At 37.8% G+C, this 18126-nt stretch overlaps 1 protein-coding gene across 2 annotated transcripts in view; it reads left to right on the plus strand.

Moving 5' to 3' along the window:
* Positions 1-18126, plus strand: part of LOC121938957 (IQ motif and SEC7 domain-containing protein 1-like) — a 159990-nt gene that overhangs the window by 28854 nt on the left and 113010 nt on the right. The gene's annotated exons all lie outside the window — the stretch shown is intronic.

The raw sequence follows: 18126 nt of genomic DNA on the forward strand, positions 1-18126 counted from the left end.
ACTGTTTAATGCATATCAAGCTTAAGTTCGCTCAGCTGAGGCACTTAACTGCAACAATACGTTAAAGCGCGCTCACGCTGCTGATGAAAAGGCCCATATCGGCGGCGCTGGCCTTTTTAGGATCAATTTTGAGATCAGATTTCACAGTGAGCGGATGGATGTATTGTTGATTTATTGTTGATAGAGTTTCTTAAATCACATATCTACTTTTGTAAAATTTGGTTGTTTCTTCCGTACCAGGGTTCGATTGACAGCTTTCACCAGCCCAAACAAACCGTACAAACCAGACACACACACACACACACACACACACACACACACACACACACACACACACACACACACACACACACACACACCTCCACCACAATTCTGCAATTCTTGGAGGCGATTTATTGATTAATTTAATGTCAAAAGATGTCAGTTATGTGTCCCTCCTTTCTTCCTGTGAGCTTGTCAGGAAGACTTTCACACCGCTCAGGCTGTGAACTGACTGTTAGTGTAAACACACAGACACACACTCACACACACACACCACACAGACTGACCCTGCATCATCTGACTACAGAAATATTATCATGGTATTTTGATTACGGACGAATATTTTCTGCACTTCATTAGTATTGACAGATGATGGGTTTAAAATGGTGAAGATGATGATGATGAATCAGTATCAGCCACAATGCTAATTTCTGCCAATATCACAAATTGATATACATGTTTTTTTTTTATTGATAAAGAAAAATTCACAAAACAAATCAAACTACTTGGAGCACAAACTAAAATAGGCAAATTTCCATTGCAGATTTGCACAAAACTTTCAAGATATTTTTGAAATGTCAAAATAACGAGGGTGCGAGCTGACTGTGTTTCCACTGAGTGATGTTGTGCAACTTCTCCTCTGGTGATAACATCCCAGTAACCATGGCGATGGATGTTCAAACATTAGCAGCTTTATTTCTATTGCAGCCACCGCACTAGCCGTCATTATTTCCAATCCAAGGCCACGTAGGCGTGTTATGGAGCCATGATGGAAAGAAGAGCCCCTTATACGTGGGAGCGGCCACGTATGAGGGATTTCTGGGAGACGTAGTCCACGATTTCACAGAGGAATTGTGGATTCAGAACTTCCCAATAATAAGCTCCTAGGGAGCAATTTCCTACTGAAAAGCACATAGACATAGCATCATGTGACCTCACAGCATCATGTGACCTCACAGCATCATGTGACCTCACAACATCATGTGACCTAGAAAAGACTAAAAAGGGTTTCATGCGAGCATCAAAACTTTTTTGCAATAAATGGGAGTTTCTTTGCTCTTTAATTTAAATGTTTCCATCAGGCATATTTTATATTTTCAGTTTCAATTTGTGCAGATTGAGGGTTAATGTAAATCTGTCTAATGACTAAAATACAAAACCCTTCAAACGTTCAAATGTCGATGAGTTAAGGCAGATAACAGACAGATGCTGTAACGTGTGTGTGTGTGTGTGTGTGTGTGTGTGTGTGTGTGTGTGTGTGTGTGTGTGTGTGTGTGATGTGTTATGACAGGCTGGCTGGCATGTGGCGGTGACTCAGCGACAGGCGGACGTTAGATGAACTAATGAGATTGAAATGAGATTGTAATCAGATTAGAGCGGCCTGTAATCTGACAGAGCCGGGGACAGACAGGAGGCATGATGGGTGATGAGGGGACGTGTCCTCTGTCTCTTTATGTATCTGTGTTTTCACCCTTTATTTTTAAAGATGTATTTGGTCTCATTATAGAAAAGTTCATCTCTGTAGATTTAACATTACTGAAAGATTTTTGCAGTTTATGGCGCTCATATTTTTTTTTACTTACTGTGTTTAAACTTTTTATTTGAATCTGCTGGAACCGTCAGTGGCTCTCACGTTTTTTTGGAGATCTGGAACTTTCTATGGATGCCAAAAATAAGAAGTGATGCATTTGTCCATAACTGTCATAACACATAGCTGATGATCGGGGCAGATATAAGACATTATTATAGAACACAAAAACCTTAAAGATTATTTTTTAAAGGAAAAAGGGTAAAATATATCACAAATATATCACAGAGAAAATGCTTTAAAAATATTATTATTTCATAATTATGATCATTTTTCCCTGGCTTTTTTTTTCTTCTCTTTTTTCACCTTGCGTCTTAAAAAATAATTTTCTAAATCTGCCAGTTTCTCACAGTGTTTGGAACATTTCTCACAAAGTTGCTTGTTGCTTTTTTTTAAAAAATATTTTTTAAACAAATCGCACCAATGTGCTTCATTTTCAAAGGGTTAAAAACTTGTAAAGGCACCTGAAAGCAGCACAAGAATAGTGATGTCACTCCGGGCTTCAAAGGGTTAATCACAAAAATGCGCTCCAAATTTAAATATGCATATTCTTTATAATTATATTTGTAGAAATGTATAGAAAATTTACAGTAAGAATTTTCTTATTAATTAAAAAGGAAACACTATTTCATTCATTTTATCAGCAATGATTAAAGTATAACGTCAATACAAATAATCAGCAACATGCAGAATATCGGCACCAATTATCTGTTGACCCCTAGTTACCTGTAATACAGGAAATAAAGTTACAACAAAAAGTTGTCACAAAGTAATAAGTTACCTTTTGACTCTGCTCTCTCACACACGCACACACACCTGGAGTGCCCTATCACATGCTTACATAAGCCCTTTGACATTTTGAAATCCTACGCCGTGATACACACACTCACACATGGAGCATAATTTTAATTTATTTATTATCTTACATAACAGCTGTTAAAGCAGCTCACTGCCTCTGCCTGATAAACTCTGTCTGTCCGTCCATCTGTCCGTCCGTCCGTCCGTCCAGCTCGTCTCTGATGGCTGATCACTGTGTTGAAATGGCTCCTTGTATCAGTGTTGGAGGGTTTAACAGTGAACCTGTGAGGTCCACTGTTGCCATGGGAAACGTCCATTTGGAGTCTCAAGCCTTCGACACTGTTTCCGCAAATTTGTTCAAAATCGTTGTTACCTCCGTCTGAAACTGTGGGGGGGGGGGGTGTACTGTTATAAGTGACTAAGTGTCCTTACACAAAAAGGAAGAATTAGAGTATCAGTTAGACTTCATTCCTCAGATTTTAGATTTTTCTTTGATTTTAGGACGTTTTCAAGATATTTGGACATTTCTAGCATTTTTGTAAATTTAGCTTACACACTTGTTTTATGCAGTTTTATATTTTACACACTTTAAAAACCAAGCACATTATATGTATTTTTAATTTTAAATATTCACACACTTCTTCTAATTGTTTATTACTTATTTTATATTTTTACACAGTTAACAAACTCAGCACATTATTTATATTCACATGTTATGTACATGTCATATTTTCATACCACTGGTAATTGTTTTACTGTTACTGTGTTTCTGTTGTATATTTTTACATACTTTGTGCTGGTACTTATTTATTAGGATTATTTATTATTTATTATTATTACTTAACTTTACTTATTTGCTATAATTCTCTATGCTGGCATCAGAGTGACTGTAACAAACCACTATTTCCCCTTTGGTATCAATAAAGTATTTCTGATTCTGATTACTGTAAATCAGAAAATGGTTGTGGGGCCAGATTTGACCTATAAATTAACCCTTTAACGCCTGGTTCACCATCAGTTTTTTTTTTTGGTTTTTTTTTTTTTTTTTTTGGTGCTGCATTCAGATGACTTTCACAAGTGTCTAAACCTCTGAAACCTGAGAAAATTGGTTTGATTAATTTTTTTAAAAACCTGGGAAAAAAAGGCAATAGAAACTTGGGTAGAAATGTACTGCAAATTGCTAAAAAAATAAAATAAAATAAAAATTAGCTGGTGGGGGATTATAGGACATTGAAAATTCTATTTATAGATCTTATTAAATGTGTAAAAATTATGTTACAGGAAAAACAAATATTATATTTACTTTTTTAGCACTTTCTTAATTTCATTTTCTTGTTTTTGTTTGTTGATTTTCTTTTTTGTTGCATATTTTTAGTTAAATTTCTTCTTAATTGTTTTTTAAACATTTCTTGCTTACTCTTGCTTATTCATTTGTTGAGTTGCTCATCGTCTTCTCCCTCTCACGCCTTTGAAAGAAATCCAGCCAGTACGCTCAGGTGTCAGAGCTGGAAGCATCTCCCCCTCTGCTGAGCGCCCTCTGCTGAAGCAGATCATTAACAGCATGTTTGATGTACATTAATTTAAAGAAACATGAGCGGTGGTGATATGAAAGGTGTGAAATTGAGGTGACCAATTACCTCCGCCGTGATGTCATTAGTTTGGAGTAATTAGACGGAGGTAGCACTTACTGTGACAGTGATATATGGATTATTGATCTAAAGATAACTGATGATGACAGTCTGACCCGTGTCACATCCTGCAGCACTACTTTCTCTCTCTCTCTCTCTGTCTCTGTGTGTCTCGCTGTGTCTCTCGCCCTCTGCAGTATGGGAGCAGTATGGTAATGAATGGCTCCAGCCTGCTCTGCAGTGCTCGCAGCTCACACACTCCATACTAATACAACTGGGGGAGGAGATAGAGAAGGAGGGAGAGAGGTGCTTTATTCCTCCTCAGGGTGGAGAGAAGAAAGACAGAGAGAGAGAGAGAGAGACGTTACCCTTAATGCCAAAATTTCTGACCTTATTACAACTCAGGCGCTGAAAAGATTTGTTACGACGGCTTTTAGAAACAGAAATGTGTTTGTTGTTTGTGGCTTCTTGATTTGGGATTTTCATCTGTACATAAAAACTAGAGCGTACCTGCCATCACTCCTGTTTTACACAAGAGTCTTGAGGGGATATTATCACGATACGATATTATCACGATACGATATTATCACGATACGTAACTCACAATATGATACTATTGCGATTCTTAATATATTGCGATATGCCGAGTATTGCGATACTTTACATTGCGATATAGTGCGATTTGAACTAGCCCCTGCTGTCGTCGGCTATCGCTCTCTCCGGATGGCGGTGAGTGAGGTGAGCCCTGAGGTTTGTCGTATTTCCACAGTATTTTACCTTCATGCGACACTCCTCCCTAACCCCATGAATCATTTCCGTCTCTTTCATCCCTTCCTTGTGAAAAAATCCTAAATAAATCCACCGTTGGATTTAAATGCCGACGGTGCGTTCCTTATGTCCTCCTCCTGTGTGTCGCACTAAGTCTCTCCTGCACAGTGAACATGTCGTCTGCCGACCTCACCAACGGCTCAACAGCAACATCGTGTGGACTTAAAAAGCAACTTATTTTATTTCTCCAGTACTCAAGGTTTTATTTTTAATGTTTGCAATCAATACAATAAAAAATTGATACTTGGTGGCCTTGTAGCGATATAATATCGCCACGCAAAATATCTACTAATGTGTATCAATTTATCGTGATATCGTGATGGTACCTGGCAACACAACACAAACGTGATTTTTAGGACATTTCAATTTCCTGCATTTTAGGATGTTTCTAGGACTTTTAAGGTCATTTCTAGGGTTTCAGGAAAATGCTAGTATTCAAGAATGTTTCTTGAATATTTAGGATTTAACGATGTTTCTAGGATTTTAGGACGTTAGTGGTTTAGCAAGTCTCTGTTGGAGGTTGTGGGGGATCCTCCACTGGCTTTTTTTTTTTTTATCAACAAGCTCTATTTTGTTGCTATTTTATGCACTCTGACACCTTATGTATATTAAAACTACAAATATAATTCCCATTGTGAATTACTTTATTTTTACTGTGAATGAGAAAATGCCTGGGGGCCACTGGGCACTTTAATGGGGGTCAGATTTGGCGTGCGGGTTGTGAATTTAGCGTCACTGATGCAGGAGGTTTCATTACGCCCCGTTTGTCCATTGAGATTAGAAAAGTTACATCTCTGTGATCCAGAAATGATGCCAACATCCCAAAAACTCACAAGAAAACAGAACATTTCTCGGCTCCACGTGAAGCCGAACACTCATGTAAAGGCGAACATTAGTCCTGACCGGAGCAGAAAGCCAACGTCAGAATCATTTCATGCAACATGTAAGAACAAATGCAGAGAGCTGAGAGCAGAGACTCGCTGACAGCTGACGTTATATAAGCTCTCAGCAGCGCGGAGGGTCACCAGGACGTTTCAGTCTGCGTATATCAGCCTGGATTTACACTGTACGCCCTGCACTGTATCACAGTGTGCATCCGGCCGCCGTGGCATACATCACGCCTGCAGCTGCACACAGTGACAGTGAGTGTGCAGCAGACCAGCAAACTGTCACATCACAACGAGCGGCATGAAATGTGAGGAATAAGGTCTCGGCTTGGTGGAGCGTGGACGCAGCTCCTCGGGCTGATCCGCAGCGCTGCAGCGCTCTGTGTGGAAACGGAGCCATGCAAACATACGTTTCAGCATGCTGGGAGACAAACGATGCAGACAGCAGCTGTGTGCAAACAAGAGGAAGAGTTTAAACTTTTAAGCGTCGGCCCGGGAGGACCCAGAGAGCCCAGGGCTGCTTTAACCTCAATTCATGTTTAAATTTTTAACACAGGACGTTCACTCAGCCTCACGTTAAAATCAGAATCCAGGGTCGGTGACACAAAGTTGTTGACTTTTTCTTCTAACCTTGTTGTGATTTCATGATGTGGATGACCTTGAAACATTAAACGGATGGTTTAGCCAAAAATGACAATTCAGTCATTATCTACTCGCCCTCATGTCGATGGAAAGTCAGGTGAAGTTTTATAGTCCACAAAATGCTGCCGGAGATGTTGCACTCACCTCCCAAACATTTGAAGCAAATGGTGACCAGGATTCATACATTAAAGACTGTGTGAACCCAAAACTGCATTCACTAACACTCGTATCACACGCTGGCTCTAAAGGAGCCACGCCACTCTTATAACACTAGTTAAATATGCCAAATTAAAATCCTTAAGCGCGCCTTTCAATACTGTAGATGTAACAATGTAATTCTGGACTGGGACAGAAAGGGATGTACTGACTCTGCTGTATGGCTGTCGTCATGGAGACCAGAGACAGTCGACAAAAGTGGGATCCAAGGAGGTGTCAATCAAAACGTGATCTGCCACGCCCACACAGTCTGGAGAAATGCTATTATCCTCAAAATGAGCTGTTTTCAACACGCTTTTCTAATAGACAGAAAAATGTATTTTCACTCAGATTTTTGATACTTAATGAGACACTCAACTTTGATAAAATATATGCATTTTAAAAAAATACATAATATAACAACAAAATGTCTCCATACTGCTCCTCTGAAGTAATCCAAGTATCCTGAAGCCCCAGCATGCCAAGTTGTTTTGAAAAACATCAATGGCGTCATGTTTTTAGCCTTGTTGTAGCCTGTAGCTGCGTGGGAGCTGCACTCATGTTTGCACGCGTGCGACACCGTCTACATGGACTCAAGAATGAACTGATTAGAGTTTGGTGGGGAAAGGTCAAAGGTCAAGGTCACTGTGACCTTGATTCTTGTGAACATGAATTGAAGAGCACTTTAAAGGAGTTTCCTCAAATTTGGCAAAAAAAAATCCGATCAGACTCAAAAATAAGCTGATAGAAGGTGGAGGTCACTGTGACCTCACAAAACATGTTTTTGAGCATAACTCAAGAATTCGTACGCTGATTGTGACGAGACTGGTGGAAGAAATGTGGAAGTGATGACATTTTTTTATCCAAAAGATCACTATGACATCATAATATTACGCAAAAACACTTTTCTGTCCGTTACTCAGCGTCACATCTCAGGAACAGAAGAGGAGATTTTTGGTCAAATACTGAATTTGTGACAATAATCTGTAAACTGAGCTGCTTGTAGAGATCTTCTGTGTGTGAAGCGTCCGTGTTTTCACAGACGTGGTTGTAACCTGAAAGAGAAACTTGACTGGTGCTCGGTGCTCTAGTTTCTTGTAGTTACTGTTAACCCTTTAACACCTGGACCGTCATCAGTTTTCTTGTGCTGCGTTCAGATGCTGTTTGCAAGCATTAGAACCTCTGAAGCCTGAAAAAAAAAAAAAAATGGGTGGAAAAAAGGCAATGAGCAACTTGGCATAAGGTGCCGGGCAAACTGAAGAAATTAGGAAAAGATGACAAAGAAATCAGAATCGGGTTTTAATGCCGAGTACATTTACATATACAAGGAGTTTGACTTGGTGTTTGGACAAACTTAAGATAAAAATACAAAAGCAATACAAAAAATCTGAAATGAAAAATAGTATGTCAAGAGCACAAAATTCACCACAAAAATGACCCGAAAATCTTTGTCTTTTATAAGCAGAGACAAAATCAGTGTAAGTTTATTTAAAAAAAAAAAAAAAAAAAGAAAAAAAACAGGGAAATTTTCTGAAAATATAACATGTTTAACATCATGTCATGGGAATATGTAACACAGTAACACTTTTTTAAAGTCATTTCTTTTTATTTTATTCTTGTTTTTTAATCTTTTTGTGCCCATTTTTAGTTGGTTTTTTTTTTAGTTGTTTTTTAATTTTGTGCAATTTTTGAGTAATTTCTTGTCAAGTTGCTCATTACCTCCTCCCACTGTTTTTCAAAACAAACAACAAAACCCCCAAAAAACAATTTGCACAGGTTGTAAATGGTTAAAAAGCTGCTTAAATCAAACACATCATAAACCTAAAGCAGTTCTGGTTGATTGTAAAACAAAATCGTCATCTTACTGTAACTTCTGGCACTTCTCACGGTGTCACCAAGTGTGAACGTCACATCACAACCTTCAGATCGCCACGAGTGTGACTCTTCTCGCCGCCGCTCTGTGACAGATGGGTGGTTTGGTGGGCGGCAGGGTTCAGCGAGCGGTTAGCGGCGGCATCCTTCAGCCGCAAGGCCACAGGTTCAAACTCCGTGATAGAAATATTATTTTACCATAAAGCGGATGTGCAGCTGCTCCGTGAGACCATCAGTGAAGCGCAGAGATGATGGATGTGAATTTCTCTTTAGGGGCCACTTTTGAAAAATGAGGCCAAGGGCCGGGGGCCAGTCGCAGCAGCACCAGACATGTTTTAGGATTTTAGCACATTTGTAGGATTTCAGGATGTTTCAGGGATGTTGAAAGGTTTCACAGATTTTAAGCTGTTTCATGGATTTTAGCACATTTCCAGGAGTTCAGGACCTATTTTGGACTTTAAAAGGTTTTCAGGATATTCTGATGTTTCTAGGATTTTAGGACATTTACAGGATTTTTGGACGTTTCCAAGAGTTTAGGAAATTCCTAGGATTTAAGTACATTTCTAGGATTTCAGGACATTTTTAGCATTTTAGGTCCATTCCAGGATTTTTTGTCATTTCCAGTATTTTAGGATGTTTCAAGGATTTTATAGGGTTTCCAGTATTTTAGGATGTTTCCAGGAGTTCTTGGATTTTAGCACATTTCTAGGATTTTAAGATATTTTTCAGGACTTTAGGACATTTATAGGATTTTAGGTCATTTCCAAGATTTTAGGTCATTTCCAGGATTTTTGGAAATTTCTAGGATTTTAGCCCTTTTCAAGGCTCTTAAGGCATTTTTAGAATTATAGGACTTTTCTAGGATTTCTGAACATTTCTTGGATTTTAGGGCAATTCAAGGATTTTAGGTTTCCAGGATTTTATGATGTTTTTAGGATTTTAGCACATTTCTGGGATTTTAGAAGGTTTCCAGGATTTAAGGACGTTTCACAGTTTTTAGGACATTAGAATCTTAGCTAGGGCCTCTTTTGGGTTTTGTGGGGGGGGGGGCGGTCCTCAACTGGCACTTTTTGATCAACAAGCTCTATGTTGATGCTGTTTTATGCACTCTGGCACCTCATGGATACTTAAAGAACAAAAACAATTCCCAATGTGTGAGTCACTTTATTTTTGGGGGGGCCACCGTGCGCTCTGTCGGGGCCCAGATTTGGCCCGGGGGCTGCGTGTGTCACTGCTGTCGCCTCACGCGAGTGGCGTCTGGTTAAGAAACAGCCAAACGGCGTATCGGCGACTGACGGTTGACAGCGATGTGAGCGCCTTCCTCTGTCCCTCTGAAAACGCAGTGACTATCTTTATCTGTGCATCATCCTCCCTCTCCTGACTCACCGTACACTTTACATGTACCGCTGTGACGCTAACTGCAAGTGCTAAGACTGACTGTGCGCTAACCATGAGCTGATTTCTATATCTTGTGCGTTGTAACTGCTAAGCTAACACCTGTGATGTAATTGTTGTATGCTGGTTTAAGACTTGACTAACTGCTGTACGCTGCTGTATATATGGTGTGCTAAGGTAATGCTAACATGGTAAGATCTGAGTGCTGTGCTGCTCTTATTTCTGCTGTGCTAAGCTGACAGATTTAAATGTGCTTTTTGCTTTAACACTACACCTGTTTGCTACATGCTGCTATTAATACTGTGTGCTAAGCTGATAGTGTGCTGTAATGCTAACTGTGCTAATGGTGTTTGTTTATGTGTGCCTGTCCGTTTGTTCTTGTTGTTGTTGTTGTTGTTGTTGTCTACCTTTCTCTGTTTCTCTCTTGACTTTATTTTTCTCTCTTTTTTCTCCCTCTCCCCAACTCTCTATCTTTCTATCTCTCTCTCTTTCTCTTTCTCTTTCTGTCAGGTCTTATTCCTCCTCCACCTGTTCTGCTACCACCACCTCTTGTCGTTCCTCCAACAACCCTACTAGCATCACCACTCCTTCCTCCACCTCCTCCTCCTCCTCCTCCTCTCTCTACTCCTCCAGCCTACCTCCTAACAGCCACGCCACCTACCATCAGTACTGCTGTCCCGCGCGCCTCCGCCTGCCCAAGCCTCCCTGCGCCCTGCCCCCCGCCAAGCACCACGAGCAGGCAAGGTAAGGGCCAGAGTCCCCCCTCCCTCCTCCACAACACCCAGCCTCACCCTCTGTCCCCCCCCACCCCTCGCTCTGCCTCCACCCACCACACCGACCCCCCGGCGGCCTCCCCCGGGCGCCACGTCCAGCAGCAGGGAGGGCGGTGACCCCGAGCGCATCGAGAGCCAATCTGACGCACGCCATTATTTCTAAACTCACCTCATTTAAAAAAAATACTTGTTTATTAAATGTTTTCGCTGCAGCCAAGATGCTTCCACACGTTCCATCCAAATTATGAATTATTATTAATGACAAAATATTATTAATTAATTAATTAATCATTAATTATTTTAAATTAATAATCAAAAAGATTGTAAAATATATTCCCTTATTTGTGCAAATTAAAAAAAAAATTATTATCTGAATTAAATCTCTGATTTGCTGCTATTGGACACTGTTGATGTCCTCGATGCACACGGGGGATAAACACTTGATTGATTTTATAGTTTTTAAGAATACATTTTTTTTTTTTTTTTTTTAAAAAACAGATTTGTTGTGTGGTTCAGGGTCGTTAAAAAATAGTTGAAAGGTAAATCATCGAGTAATAATAATAATAATAGAAATAATAAAAACAACAACAGAAACAACTACAGAAACAACCCCAATAATAATAATATAATAATAAAAATAATACTATAATAGTAGTAATAATAATAGAAATGACAACAACAACAACAACAACAATAATAATAATAATAATAATAATAATAATAACGTCTTTATATATGTAGCACACTGAATGCGGGGATGCAGCCCAAAGTGCTTTACAAGATGAGATCAGATGAAAATAAAGAGAAACAATATTTAAGAAGAAAAAATGGCAAATATAGCTGCAGCAGCAGTAAGTGAGAGACAAAAACAACATTTGTGTTACAACAGAGCAAAACTTTACACTGCGATACCAGAAAATTTTACCCAAATTGAAAGCCAAATTAAAAAGCTAGAATTTTAATTTCTTCTGGAAAAAAGGTAGTTCAAAGACATCACCTGTGGATTTAGGAAATCATGATGGTCAGTCTTCATTTTTTGTGACATCTTATGAACCTAAAGATTCATTCAATAACCGAGAATTTAGTTGATAGGTGAATCAATAATAAAAATACATAAATTGAAGTTGTAACTACATTAATGAGTGATAGAAAAGTTAGCTAATGTAAGAAAACTTGATTTATTGCTACACTGACTTTGTTGCAGATTATCAGAGACAATTAATGCCAAAATAACACATTTCTTTGAGTATTTATTATTGTAATTTGCACTGTGTTTTAAAATTTTCCACCTTTAAATAATTTTAAATCTTTGTGAATTAAGTTTTTAGTGAATTCTGCACATCACGCCGACAGAACGTTCTGACTTTATTAAGTATTTAAAAACTCTCTGGAACAATATTATTTGGTTCCTTTGCATTTAGCTTATTATATTTTTAGTGAAATATATTAAATATTAAATCTAATTGAAGTATAAAAATTCACTCTTTGATAATTGCAAATCAAAACTCCACTTTTTCAGTAGAAGGAGACACGATGAAGATCATGTGATTTGGTCTAAAGCTCTGAAAAAAATGAATTAATGGAACTTGCATTGAAAAAAAAAAAGCCTAAATTCTGCCGTTGTGTGAAACTCCACGTCACATGAAGTCGGTCAAATTCGCTCTTGTTGCATCTTGGCGTCACCCGCTCCCTCCCCCACCTTGCCTCCCCCTTAGTGCTATATTTAACCTGCTATATTTAATATGCTGTGAAGCCCCGCCCACTCACGCACACACCTGACACAGGAGGTGAGGCAGCCTCTCGGGTCGCTCCGTCTCTCTCATCCACCTCCTCCTCCCAAAAACACCATCGCATCACACCTCTCTCTCTGTCTCCTCACCCACCGTCATCGCCTTCATCACCTTCATCACCTTCATCACCTTCATCACCTTCATCACGCCCCGCCTCCCTCCTCATCCTCCACGCAGTTCTGAATCAAACATCAACATGTGGAAGCCACACACAGGCCAGATTAACAGCTCAGTGGTGCCAGTACACACACTGTTTTTTATATTTTGAGTTAAAAAATATTAATAATTTTCTGCAGTGGTTTATGTAGTTTTCAATCTGGATGTTTTTGGCAGCTTTGACGGGTGTCGTAACAAAAAAAAACTGAATACTTTCTTACATCAGAGTACAACAAACAGAGCTGCAAATAAACTGATATTTAAAAAATACAAAAAGTGAATCTATAATAAAAGTAGAACTAAATTTCATACATTAAAATTAATTAACTAAACTCAAAAATGTGTTTAATAGTAAATTTAAAAAAATATAAAAAATTATGAGCAGCATAATCTTCCTGATTGAAGACATTTTTGTCTAATTTCTTTTATTTTTTTTTATCTATTGAAGACTTTTTTAATCCTTTTATCTTTTTTATCTCAGTTTTTATTTTTTCTCATCTTTTTATCTTTTTTTATCTTTGTCTTTTATCTATTGGCCGTTTGTTCGCTCTTCCTCCTCGTTCTAAACCTGTTACCTCTGTGATATTTCCCTCCAAACAGCCTGCAAATATTTGCTGCTGCAGCACCTGAATTTTCCCTCTAAATGCTTAATTAATTCAATTCAGCTCAACTTTATTATTTGTCCCAGATGGCAATTTGTGTTGCAGCACGTTTAAAAACATAATAAAAACACAAAAAGCACAAACAATATGACAGAAACATAAAGCAGATGACAGCACCAAAGATGTAGCAGAATCAAGGACAAATTTAATTTCATTTTTCAAACGTTGTTTAAAAACTGACTGATTAATCGACCTTGTACCTTGTATTAATCTGTTCACAGAGTGACGTGCAAATTCAAGCTCCACAGGAGCAGATTAACGAGTGTCCACCAGAGCTCCAAAAAACCATAAAATAAATCAGTGAGCGTTAAAAACGACAAAAATCTCTTGATTATAATTTCCAGTGTGGTAAACAGCACCGGCGCAACGAAAAGCACGAACAGCAGAGGGCAGTGATGTCACTCCTTCGTCTTCTGTGTTTTATAACTTCGACCAAAACCAGCAGTGAATGTTTCTACAGCCTGATGCGTTTTCTTCCTCTACTGTTTTTAAAAGGACATCAGCGAGCCGCTGTGTATTTCCTTTATCACCATGATCACAGTTCATTTATTTATTCAATCCCTCATTCTGAGTCTTCAACTGCGGGCACTCAGCTTTTGTGGGGCGGTGGAAAATTATTGTTTACTAATTTATTTCTTTTCAAAAATTAAAATATATCTAAAAATACTCATTAACATGAATGCAACACATTTTGTCTTTTTGCAACGACTTACTGTGCATCGATTAGTCAATTAGTGATCATTTGTTGTTCGATTAGGCTCAGGCGGTATGCATATTTCATACTTTCATATCTTCCTGAAATTTCAGCGGTTTATGTGGCAGATGGCGGTATAACTGTGCCGGGCTACATGGTTGTGCATGGTTGCACTGTGATACCTCCACTGCTGTTATACGTATTTGACTTACTGCCACATGCAGAAACTACAATATCTGCATGTAATATTACATGCCCTCATAAATTACATTTATTTATTTTTATGTTTTTAATTACTGCTATATGATATGTTGCTGTTAATATTATTGTTGCCAGAGAATGAGCTCTGGTGGTGCGTGCTGTGCACTACATGGAATGAGTTTAATAGAGAGAGGAGCGCCTGTTGTAATGACAGCATTCCAAAAATATACTTATTTAGATTAGATTACAAAATATTTAATATGAAACGCTGCTGTAATGTGATATGTTAACAAAGAAAAAGAAAGTTAACATTTCCATGATTTTTATAGAGAAAGTTATTAAAACTTTAGGAAGAACATTCTGGGAACTAAAAAAAGATTTGCTGCTGAAAACATTACTAAAACATTGCATTGTACCATTCTTGGTCTGACAAACACAGACAGACGGTCACGTTTGTTACTGTGAGCAGCTGCGGGAGCATAAAATATTTCTGTTTTTAAAGGTTTACGTCTTCAGTGGGAACCAATGGGCTTTGAGCTTTAAGTGACAGGCAGAAGGCAAAGTATAAACTCACAGTTTTGCTCGAAAAGTCCAGATAATTTCCGTTCTCAACCACTTTTCCTTAACCTTGATAGAAAACGTCACAAGGTGAAGGTAAAATGAGAAGCAGAATTCGTGAGTATTTAAGAAAAGCTGATCGCGGTTTTTAGAGAAGGCGACTGCTCTTCTCCTCGGCTCTGTAATGATGCAGCGGCGGATGTTATTGACGTCCGTCTGCGTTGATCAAACTACAATGTTCAGATGATGGACGACTAAAAGCACGAATCATTTTCAATATACTACATGCTTTTTGTTTTTTTAATTTTAATTTTATTTTGTTTATTTATTTATTTATATTTTGATGATGATGATGATGATGCTGCTGACAGTCTGGGATATGTCAGTGATCAGCAGCTACATTGACTGTGACAGGTCACCTAGTGGAAATAGCATGTATTTCCTCCATAAGCCAAATATGGTCAAAATGACCTCATCAGGTGGAAAATAGTCAAAATGACAAATTCAGAGTCAAAAGCCCAGAATGACACCCAGAAATAATACAAGTCCTGTTTTTCTGCTCTGATGGCTGTGGGATCAAAAATGTCAGTTTGAATGGGTTTCAATGGAGCATTTTTGGACCTGAACAGTCTGAATGTAACTATTTAGTTTCCACAGTGTATTTTAGACTTATTGTAGGAGCTGAGCTGCAGATTCACTGATTACACTCAAATACACAATCTGGACTACATTTAGGACACATGCATCAACACACACACAGTTATCAAAAGTGAAGAATGAAAAGCGCATAACATGCACCAAACAGTCCCTTAAGGGTTAATGAAGCAGTGTGTCAGATTTAGGGGGGTTTAGGACTGCAGATTACAACCAGGTAGAACTTTTTTTTTTCAGTTATTACTGCAAATTACTCGTGACATCTAATGAGCAACTCAGAATTTTACTTTTTTAGCTGGATTAATACGCATTAATGACATTATTTAATAAATAAATCAACTTTTCTGGACATTTTACCCTCATTTTTTGGGTCATATCTTATAACCTCTCTAGCTAATTTTCAGGTCATTTTCTTGCGACCTTTAACTTTTTTTTTTTTTGAAGGACATTTCTCAACAAGTTGCTCATTATGTTTTTTCCCGTGTTTCTGAAATCAAACAAATTTTCTCAGGTTTCGGAGAGTTTAAATGCTGGTGAAGAAAACTGACGTTGATCAGAGTGTTAAAGGGTTAAATCCAGAGGCTGGAAAAGTTAATTTATTATTGTGCACTGTGGATGTGACAGAAAACCCAAAAACGGAGGATAAATTGTTAAATCTTTCGAGGTCTCAGGTTATTTTTTTCTGTGCAAACAGGACTTGTGTTATTTGACAACAGTCGGGGACGTGTTCGTGTTCGTGTTCGTGTTCGTGTGTGCGTTTGTTAAAAGGCGCCACAGTGACACATTTTTAAAGTCGCACATTATAGATGCAGAGTGAGGACATGATTTCTGCAACCCAGTCTGTGAAGGGGAGGTGTGTGTGTGTGTGTGTGTGTGTGTGTGTGTGTGTGTGTGTGTGTGTGTGTGTGTGTGTGTGTGTGTGTGTGTGTGCGCGTGTGTGTGTGTGAGAGCTGAGAGGGGAGGATGAGTCACCAGCAGGGGAGGGAGCTTTTCAGAGGGTGTTATGCATAAATACACACACAGAGAGCAGAGGGATTCACCACATGACTCACGCTGCTGAAGAAGATGATGATGATGATGATGATGATGATGATGATGATGATGATGATGGCGGGCTGAGCTGATCTGACCTCCGATTCTTCTGTTGCGTTCTGCAGCATCACTTTAAACCGTATAAAACTAAGTAGAATGAGGATAAAATCCAGAAACTATATAAGTATTGGAATTATGTATTCAAAATATGTTGCAAAATATATTTATTAAGTTTTATTCTCTTAAAAATCGTGGGAAAAAGGCAATGAGCAAATTCCTAGAAATTGGTAAAATGTGACAGGAAAATAACGTGAACTTAATCTATGAAAAAGGAAAGAAAGATAGAGACATATGATGAATTTAAAAAAATAGGGAAACTGTATTTATAAGTATTCAAACTATGTATTCAAAATATGAATATTTAATATGATTTTTTTTGTATTTTTTTTCCTCGAGTTTCTTCTGTATGTTTAGGTTGTTTCTTGTGAAGTTGCTCGCCGCATTCGCCTGGTGTTTTTGAAATGAATCAAGGCGTTACTGTTACTGTGAAGTAACATTTTCAGTGCAGGACTTTTATGATGAGGTATTAGTGCCCGAATGAAGCCAATGATATTTAAAAAAATGAGTTCTGCACAAACAAAGTGACATATTCTTTCTCTCCACCGGCCGTTAGATTATCTAAAGGAGTCAGAAAACACTGGTGATGAAAATGATGGATGACAGCCCGGTTTAAAAAATCACAGCCGCCGTGAATATCACACTCGTTTGAACTTCATACCGAAAGTTTTATTATTATTCCTTTTGAAAAGCATTGGGAGGAAATGACCAACTAGACAAGAAAATACTCAAAATTAGCAAGAAATTTGTAAAAAAAAAAAAGAAAAATCTAAAAACAAGAACCATGTACATCTGTAAAAAACATACATATTTCAGTAACATTATTTTAATCATGTAATTATTATTATTAATATATTTTATGAAAGTTTCTCTTGTTTTTTTAAACTTCTAATCATTATATCTCTCCTTTTAAAAATCAAAAAACTGATTTTCAGGTCATTTTAAAAAAAGGTCAAAAAGGTTACGGAAATTAGGAAATTCTCCAAAACCTAGGAAAATGTTGTGTTCTAATGATATATAATTCATGACACAGATAATGAATGAATATATTATTATTTATATATTATGATATTTATTTTTTCCCCAGGTAATTTTTTTCTTCTTTGTTTTAGTTTTTTTTTTCTTGGCATATTTTTCTAGTCTCTCGCAGTTTGCAGGGCACCAGTTTTGTTGTTGTTGTTGTTGTTGTTGTTTGGGTTTTTCGTTTGTTTTTTACAATATCTTTATTATAAGAATATAATATGTATACATAAATATATATATATATGTATACATAAATATATATATAAGATACTATAATATAATAGACACGTCTTACACAGGAAATAGTCCCAGCAGCAAAAATCACACACCACAAAAATGAAATGACAAAACAAAATGCTTCGAAAAGGCGTC

The sequence above is a fragment of the Plectropomus leopardus genome, chromosome 9, assembly GCF_026936395.1.
Source record: "Plectropomus leopardus strain MGB_pleo_1.0 chromosome 9, ASM2693639v1, whole genome shotgun sequence".
NCBI lineage: Eukaryota > Metazoa > Chordata > Actinopteri > Perciformes > Serranidae > Plectropomus > Plectropomus leopardus.